Raw genomic sequence first — 8,725 nt, 5'->3', positions numbered from 1 at the left:
ATTTCGCTACGTGTATAATGCATGCAACCTACTACTCAAATGAACGTTTTAGTGCATTCCAAACGTATATACTACCGCTTCAATATGAACTAAATTTGAATTCGTTTCTCTATTTGAATAAGATCTACAGTAATGATTGTTGTGAAGTCAAAGCATTTGAATTCGTTTCTCTGTTTTAATAAGATCTACAATCATCATTATTGTCAAGTTAAACCATCGTTTGTGTATTATCTTCACAGCACACCACATGATTAGTCTCGAGTTACATATGAACTATGTGTACTATATGAACTCGAACTAGATTTTTTGAATCCACTTTATTTTGATTTCAAATCACATTACATTTCTAGCTCTAGCTAGATCTTCATAATCTAAACCATGTCTCATATGTATAATGTGTTTATCACATTATGTATGGTGCCCCGCCCCCTACGCCTACAAGTATTTAGATGTGAGTTGCAAACACCACACATTACCACAAATTCAAATAAAATGTGAGAATGTTCGATATATAGTATTGTTTAGATTGTTCGATATTTAGTTGTAAGCTGCAAACGCCACACATTATCACAAATTCAAATAAAATGTGAGATTGTTTGATGTATAGTATGGTTTAGATTGTTCGGCATTTAGCTGTGAGTTGCAAACGCCATGCATTATCACATTATGGTATAACATGTGCACAGCACGTGTATCACCGCTATATTCATGCATGCAATGTTTAAAACACTATGATCTCCTATTCAAATATATGAATCCGCTTTCATATCAAATTATGATCTTTGTTAGTCTCTTACACCCACACAATCCTCTAACCTTTGTAGCTACCACTAACTTTCTCTCGTGCATGCACACGCCCTCCTCGCCCTCCCCCTCCCTCGGCATTCTATCCACCGGGCACATTCATTTTTTTCTTTAGGTCGTTCTCCCAGAGTCTCCACAACTCCTTTCCGACACACACCGATCGATAAACCTCTCCAGCGATGCCTGCCTACAACATACACACACACCTTCAATCTCCTCCTTTATGTGTCCTTGCCTCGTGTCTCTCATACGGTCAGACACACGTGTAAACTCTCGCCCCTCTTTTCATCGATCTCACAACCGCACACTCCTCCCCCTATCTAGCTAGTAGTTGGGCCTCTCGCACCACCTCCTAGCTCCATTCTCTCTGTCTATCCGTCTCGCTGGGCCTTATTTGCCTCTAACAAATGGACGTACACCGACCGATCTCTCGCTATACATATAGCTAGCTAGGTCCTTATAACTCGTTTTTACCCACACGTCAATCGATCTACCTCATTAGTTGTGTCTCTCCCTTCCTCCGACAAACAACAATTGATCTACCGATCTAGTTAGGTTTGCTTACCAAACACATGGTTCCCCTTCATCATCCATGGATGCGTCCCGACAGATCTATCACGCACAGGCACACACAGAAACACATCCCCACTCTTATTGATAACATTGCAGTTCCACCCTCAGTTTGTCTAGTAGGCCTCTCCCACCATCTTCGAGAAGCAACTCCATCACCCATCCAGCACTCTACCCCTCTCCCTCCCTCTCCCTCCCTCTCTCTCTCTCTCTCTCTCTCTCTGTCCCATCATATTTCCCGTCCTTCAGTTATGTATGGATGTCGACCGATCTCCCTCAAGACATAGCTGGGTCTCTCCTTCTCAACACATATACGAGTCGTTCTACCTCTATAGTTAGGCCTCTGCCTACCCCTCCCCCACCCCCTCCCCCCACACACACCGATACATCGAGCGCTCTAGTCATGTCTCCCTGCCACACACAAACTTGACATGTGCCCTCTAACGTTCCGGTAGGCCAGTCGCCCTATATCTTTGACTTGCACACACACACAATTTCGATGGCTCTCTTCATCGATCTCGCACCCACCCACTTGATCCTCTCTTCGACTCTATCGATAGCTATGACCCCTCCCTCTCTTCTCGTGGATTGCCCGACCCTCTATGTATGATATGGATAGGCCTCCATTTCACACACATTGCATGCAAAATTTTGTTTGAGATGTCATCGACACATATTCCCACAAATAATTCACGAAATCAACCCCCACCCCACCCCCACCCCAAAACAAAAAACACTCACGAACGCGGTTTGTATCTCTCACACACACCCACGTAGGTGGGGGACGTGCACGAAGAGAAGAGGTGCATGCACGGCGCACGTACTCCCGTCTCTTTCCCAACCACACCCGCGCGGGTACACGGTGGAGCTCATTTCTGTACGAAAAAGGCAGCCCACGTGGTAATTTGGCACGTGTACTGGTTGTCCACTTGGTGGAGGGAGGATCGTCTACCACGGGTGAACAAACAAATTGCGACTTGACGTGTTATGTTAAAAAAAGAGGCAAACCATGTGGGGCCTACCTTAGAGGCAAGGCTCTATACACTGGAGTACTTTTGATGTGTCCCGTCAACTCGCAGAACGAGGAGAAGCTTGCTTAGTACGCCGTCTCCCCCGCCCACGGGCGCGGTGGCTCGCAGGATGAGGTGAAGCTTGCTCCGCCTTACGCCCGCTCCCTCGCCCATGCGCGCGGTGGCTCGCAGGACGAGGAGAAAAATTTACTACTCCCTCCGTTTACTCCTCGTCCCTACTACCTTGGTTATAGAGATTATATCATATTGTTTGGAATATATATGTCCTTTAGTAGATTTCAATATGAACTACTAGTACATACTCCAAACACTGATGTATATAGACGTATTTTAGAGTGTAGATTCACTCATTTTGCTCCGTATGTAGCACTCTCCCTCGCCCCTCGACCCTCGCCCACGTGGTGGACGTGCAGCAATTCATTCGGTCTCATATAGCCAGAACGATATATACTGCACTACCATTATTGCTCGACTTCCCGAAGAGGCGAAGAGCCAATCGCAAGGTTAATATTTTGGAGATGCCAAGCGCAAGGTTATAGGAGAACGAGTAGTAGGTGCCGCGTCATTTATAAATAAAGTTTTTTTTCTTCAGTGGCACGTACGCAATATGATAGGTTCATATGGAGAGAAAAGGAAACCGCTCCACTATATACATAGTCAGGACGGGCCAGCCTACACGGTTGCTTGCTGGGGTTGCTCTCTTCACACTCTCTCGCACAAAACGACTGTGGCCACATCTCTAACATCCCGGCGGATCACGTCCGCTTGGGGAAGGGGTGGATGCTTAGTGTAGATGCGGTGGCCGTCGCCGACGGCGAAAACCCACTGTCGGCACGTCCCGATCAGGGGTCCCCGCCGTTCTCTCTCACAAAGCCGGTGAGGTTGCCTTCGTCCCTTGCTCACTGCCGCGACGTGGGCAGTTGCCGCCTCCCGCCGCCCTCCTCAAGGTTGAGCTACGTCCCTCAGGTACAACTCCCTTTACAGCCGGCTTGCACCACTGCTCCAGCTGCCCACATCACTCCCTGTGGATATTTCTCTACTTCTTTGCCCCGCACATACCTCTACTGGCTTCTACGTACTGTATTTGTGATGAGTTTATGTCTCATCAACTAGTCCCAGTAATCTTATTCTAATCACGCTTCTTCAATTTCTTTGCCACAGGGATGCTCATCTCGATTTTGGTGAAACTGCACAAAATGATCCGATGGTCAAAAGGTTGCAAACTTCATTTATTAGGAAGCTCGAACGTTGCCAGCAAATTGAAGCCTGGTCAGGGTTCACGGTTCAAGGGCTAGGGACTGCATGGATCGTTTTTTTCTTTAGCTGCCTCTGTTCCAAAATAAGTGTCAACTTTAGTAGTAGTACAACTTTGTACTAAAGTTTGCACAAAGTTGAGACACTTATTTTGGAACGGAGGGAGTACATATTTGCTATGATCTGTCAATCATTGAGATGCAATAGCATGCATGTTAGTCTCCTTTGTATTTGATGAAATGTTGCAACGGGCAACCTTGGACGCAAGATACATGTAACAGAAGCTGGAAGCTTCATAGCATTGTACAAATTTATCTCGCTGATAAATTACAGTACGTACTATACTAGTACTTCCTCCGTTCCTAAATATAAGTCTTTGTAGAGATTTCACCATGAACCACATGCGGATGTATATAGATGCATTTTAAGTGTAGATTCATTCATTTTGTTCCGTATGTAGTGGAATCTCTACAAAGACTTATCTACTAGTAATAGCTAGCCCCCACTACTAGGAATTCTCTATCCTCTCCTTGAGCCACATCATCAAAATTGATGTAGCCGTTAGATGAAGTAAATCAGTCCATAATAGCCGTCTGATCTAGACGTTGAGAGGCTCCGCACTAAGCCACATGCAAGCATGCAGAAATACCGTGGCACATGCATGTGAGTGGGTTTTAAATCACATCAACATGTCTGCATGCAAGCATGCACCGGTAGCATGCATGTAAGTGAGCTTTTAAGTCCCATTAACATGTCAAAAAGAAAAATATAATCCCATTATGCAGTAGGAGTTGGCTGATCTTTTTTCCTTACGTGGGATGATCTAAATGATGATGGGAGTTTATTTAGTTTGGCTACCACATTTGTCATGCGGTTATAGAGTTTTTTTAGTTCTATGAAATCGATAATTTTGCGCAGAGAGATATACCGCTGTTCCGCGGCAACGCGCGGGGACTCATCTAGTAATATTTAGGAACGGAGGGAGTACTATGTAAAGAGTTAGGTGTCGCACGGTGATAGTGTGAGGTGGGCCATGTAATCACTGAGCCTGCGTGTTTTCACTGCTCTTGCACGCCTCCGCTGTAAGAATGGAGAAAATTGTAATCTAGTAGTAGTACCTCCTTTCGCCGAAAGCGTGGGACATCCAGCAGTCCTACCACCTCAGTAATAAAGACCAATGAGCCGTCAAATCACATAGACCCAGCAGTAAGTTGGACGGACGAAGCAACCATCACTCTTGCGCCAGTGAGAGGTCGCGTCCGCTCTGCCCGGGCATGAATGCGGCACCGATTCTTTGGAGCGGCGCTGACCGTTTCGGGCGGGAAGCGCGCGCGGGCGATGGAGGGGCTTTGGGTGGGCCAGGCTGGTCAGGAGCGGGCGTGGCAGCTGTCCGCATGTCCCTACCGGACACGCCCGGAAACGAGAGGATGCACCGACTCTCGCGGCTAAAATCGTACACTACACAACATCTCTCTGTAGGAGTAGGTCGATCTGTCGCTCTCTCTAACACACACATGATGTTAAACACACACACACACACACACGCACATGCACGCACCTTGGTCCCGTTGCACCTTCTAACGTGACTTATTACACCTAGACGGAGGGAGTAGTACATATACGAAATACGGTGGCACACTGACTTAAGTCGTATACAAGTGCCCAAAATTTGTGTGCTTGTTATAATAAGGATTCACTTAAAATAGTACGTGACCGAACAGAGGGATCAATTGGACAGTGTTCCCGAGCAGTAGCGAGATGTGTGAGGTAAGATACACTGCTGGCGCTTTTAATTTTTCTTATTAATTTGTTTGTTTCACCTCTGACTGGTGGGACCCAACGTACTACGTGGAGAGAGGTAAGGTGACTAAGGCTGCATTATTTCTGCACCACTGTGGATAGTCTTACCACCAAAGCCACATGACACGATTATGATTGAAATCCCAAGGACTCCCACACACACAAAAAAGCACGGCATGCTTGTCACACGAATGCAGGAATGTATAAAAGGTTATTTCCCTCTCATTGAACATAACGGGAGGGTTGTGTAGCTGGTTAGCCTGTTCGCTCATCAAACTTGAGGTCTCGGGTTCGATAACTACACTTGAGCATAATTTGTGCCAGGAGGATTCTTTGACTGGTCAAAATGTTTTCTAGGGTTTGCACGCTTCACACTCTCTCTCCAGTATATATATACACACTGGAGCCTCAACGCTTGTAGTTGCTCTCTTCACACTCTCTCGCCCTCTCCCGCTGGAGCCTCAGCGCTTGTAGTTGCTCTCTTCACACACTCTCGCCCTCTCCAGATCTAAACAAGACTTCGTTGGCCTCTCTCTCCCCTCACTGCTGCTCAAAGAGCCGGCAGGATCCGTCCGCTGGGAAGGGAAGGAGGCTTAACGCTGTCGCCGTCGGCGAGGGACTACCAGCGCAGCTGTTCACTTTCCACCCAGCGGCGACGCGGGAGGGCCTCCGACCCCTTCTTCTTCGCCGTCCCGTCGCCCACCGAACCACGCCCCAAGAACCTTAAGGTATAATTTACTTACTCCACATGCATAGCTCTAGCTGCATGTATACCATGAATCTAGGACGTGGTTCAAAGAGGAAAGGAGTAGGGGAAAGTAGTGGGAAAAGTTGTATATAGCATGAATCTAGGACATGGTTCAAAGAGGAAATGAAGGGGGAAGTTTTATAGCATGAATCTAGGGTGTGGTTCAAAGAGGAAAGGAATGGGGGAAAGTTGTGGGGAAAGTTGTATCGCATAAATCTAGGACGTGGTTCAAAGAGGAAAGGAAGGGGCGAAAGTACTAGTTCAAAAAGCAAAGGAAGGGACAAGGCTGTAGAGTTTGAGCAGGACTAGATTTGCTGCGCTCACATAGGGAAAGGTGTCTAAAGATAACAAAACTGGGACCAACACAAATATGCTCCTTGGTTGTTTGTTCTTTGTTGCAACAGACTGTGCATGACCACAGTACATCGGTAGATGCACATGGTGCGGGTGCGTCCACTGTCCCATGCAACTCATTAGTTGTTGTTAATCTAAGGCCCTGTTTGGTTAAAAACTCCCTAGTCCCTACCTGCTTGGTTCCAGGGACTAAACATGGACTAAAGGTTATTAAATGACATGCTAAAAGACCATGTTACCCCTAGTAATGAACTAATAGACAAGGTGCGATGCGTGGCAGGGGCAACTGTTGGAAAAAGTCCCAAAAAGACTCCATCGGGGTCTTCTTTCTTTAGTCCCAAATGCCCACTTTTAGTCCCTAAAAGTCCCTCCTGTTTGGTTTGGATGGGACTGACACGGAGTTTTTTTAGTCCCTACACCAAAATGTCCCTGTAAACAAACACCCTCTAATAATGCCGCTGGAAAATTGATGCAATGCCACACTTAAAAGCAAATTACATGTTTAACGAATTTTATTGTTAATATAATCTCTATGTTAATATTAATCAATGCCACCATTTGAGAAATGCTATTATCTTGCTTTCTTTCCCATTTAGATAAGGTAGATGCTTCTTTTTGTTGGCTTCTGTGTCATCCACCGTTATTGACCACTAATTGTTTCCTTTGCACCTCTGTGTAAACAGGGTTATCTACTTCACCTCGTTGCCATTGTGACCTTTTGTTGCACCGCTCAAAACACTTTTGTTTTAAGAGTGTTTTGTGCAGTTCAACCAAAATGTCACACTGACAACGTTGCTTGATTGCTTGATCTTAGTGGAACTGCACAAGAGGAGATCTTACTTCCTATCCGTTAAGGCGAATTTGGTTCAGATCTTCTTCTTGTGAGTTGTTTGAATTCCGCATCATGAGAGGTCAGTACTAGCCTTCTTTCACATGATTCTGCAGTGTGCTTTCATATGTTGTGCTACTTGTACGATAATGTTGCTTGATTTGAGTGAACTGCACAAATGGAGACAAGACTTCCAATCTGTATGTGCACCGTAATATCCCATTGAGGTAAGATAAGGATATTTCACAACTGTTGGCCTGTATTTTGCCACTTTCATCAGAAAATTAAGTTTAGTACTATACTTGTGCTCCCTAATTGACATGCCAAATCTTACATTGAAGGCGAAGCTTGTCTGTTATTCAACCAAGTGATGAAGGGGAAGAACAAGCGGAAGAAAAACAAAAATCAACTCCCGGTGCTGTAATGAAGCACTGGAACTATGATGACACAAGTAATGATATAGTTTTGCATCTTAATTTATTGCTATGGCTAGAACGAGCAATTGTTTTGCCACTGATTTGATGCCACTCTTAATGTAATATGTAATTATCTCTACTTGTGCAAACAGGGATCTTCTTTGAAGATACCATATATTTTAGTGGAACTGCACAAGAAGATGTTGGAAACATTAAACTAATCGAGGAGTATATAGTAAGCATGGCCACCACCGTAGATAGCAACAGATGGTTCCAGAGAAGTGCTTCATCTGTATGCTCTACACAATAAGCCTCCTGACAAAGGTTGGTACTCGCCCACTGATTTCATCCATATGATTGAGCTTTGTCATCTCTATTGGTGTTGTGCTACTGTTTAGATACTGTCATGAAAAAGTGGTATTGTCCTTGAGAAGTGCTTCATCTGTGTTGTTTTAAATATTTCCTTCCCTTTTTCGAGCAAACAGGGATGCTAGCATTTAGTAGTCCTCTTGTCTTTGCACAACATGATCATCTTCCTCTGAAGAAGAATATGGAGTACGTGAAGTGACTAGTTCCGATTATGCCAGGATGAAGAAGCCCTGTCTATCTTCTCATCAGAAGGAGCAGTTGAAGGATGGTTACATTACTCCCCACAAGACCAAACTAACTTCAGCTCAGAAGGACTGACAAATCTCCATTTTTTTGCTGTGATGCGCAAGTACAATGTTGTTCTAGGATTCTTTCTGGTGAGTTCCATTTTTCTAAAAGTGTGCTCTACATGGACCATGTATGTGCCTGTTAAAACTGTCAATTCATAGTACAGTTTGCTTTATACTAATCACTTTTTTGTATTTGTGCAAACAGGGGTGCTCGGCTTGATTTCAATGGGAACTGCACAAAATGTTCATGAATACATCGA

Source organism: Triticum aestivum, chromosome 3D, assembly GCF_018294505.1.
Source record: "Triticum aestivum cultivar Chinese Spring chromosome 3D, IWGSC CS RefSeq v2.1, whole genome shotgun sequence".
NCBI lineage: Eukaryota > Viridiplantae > Streptophyta > Magnoliopsida > Poales > Poaceae > Triticum > Triticum aestivum.
This window is presented reverse-complemented; position numbering follows the sequence as displayed.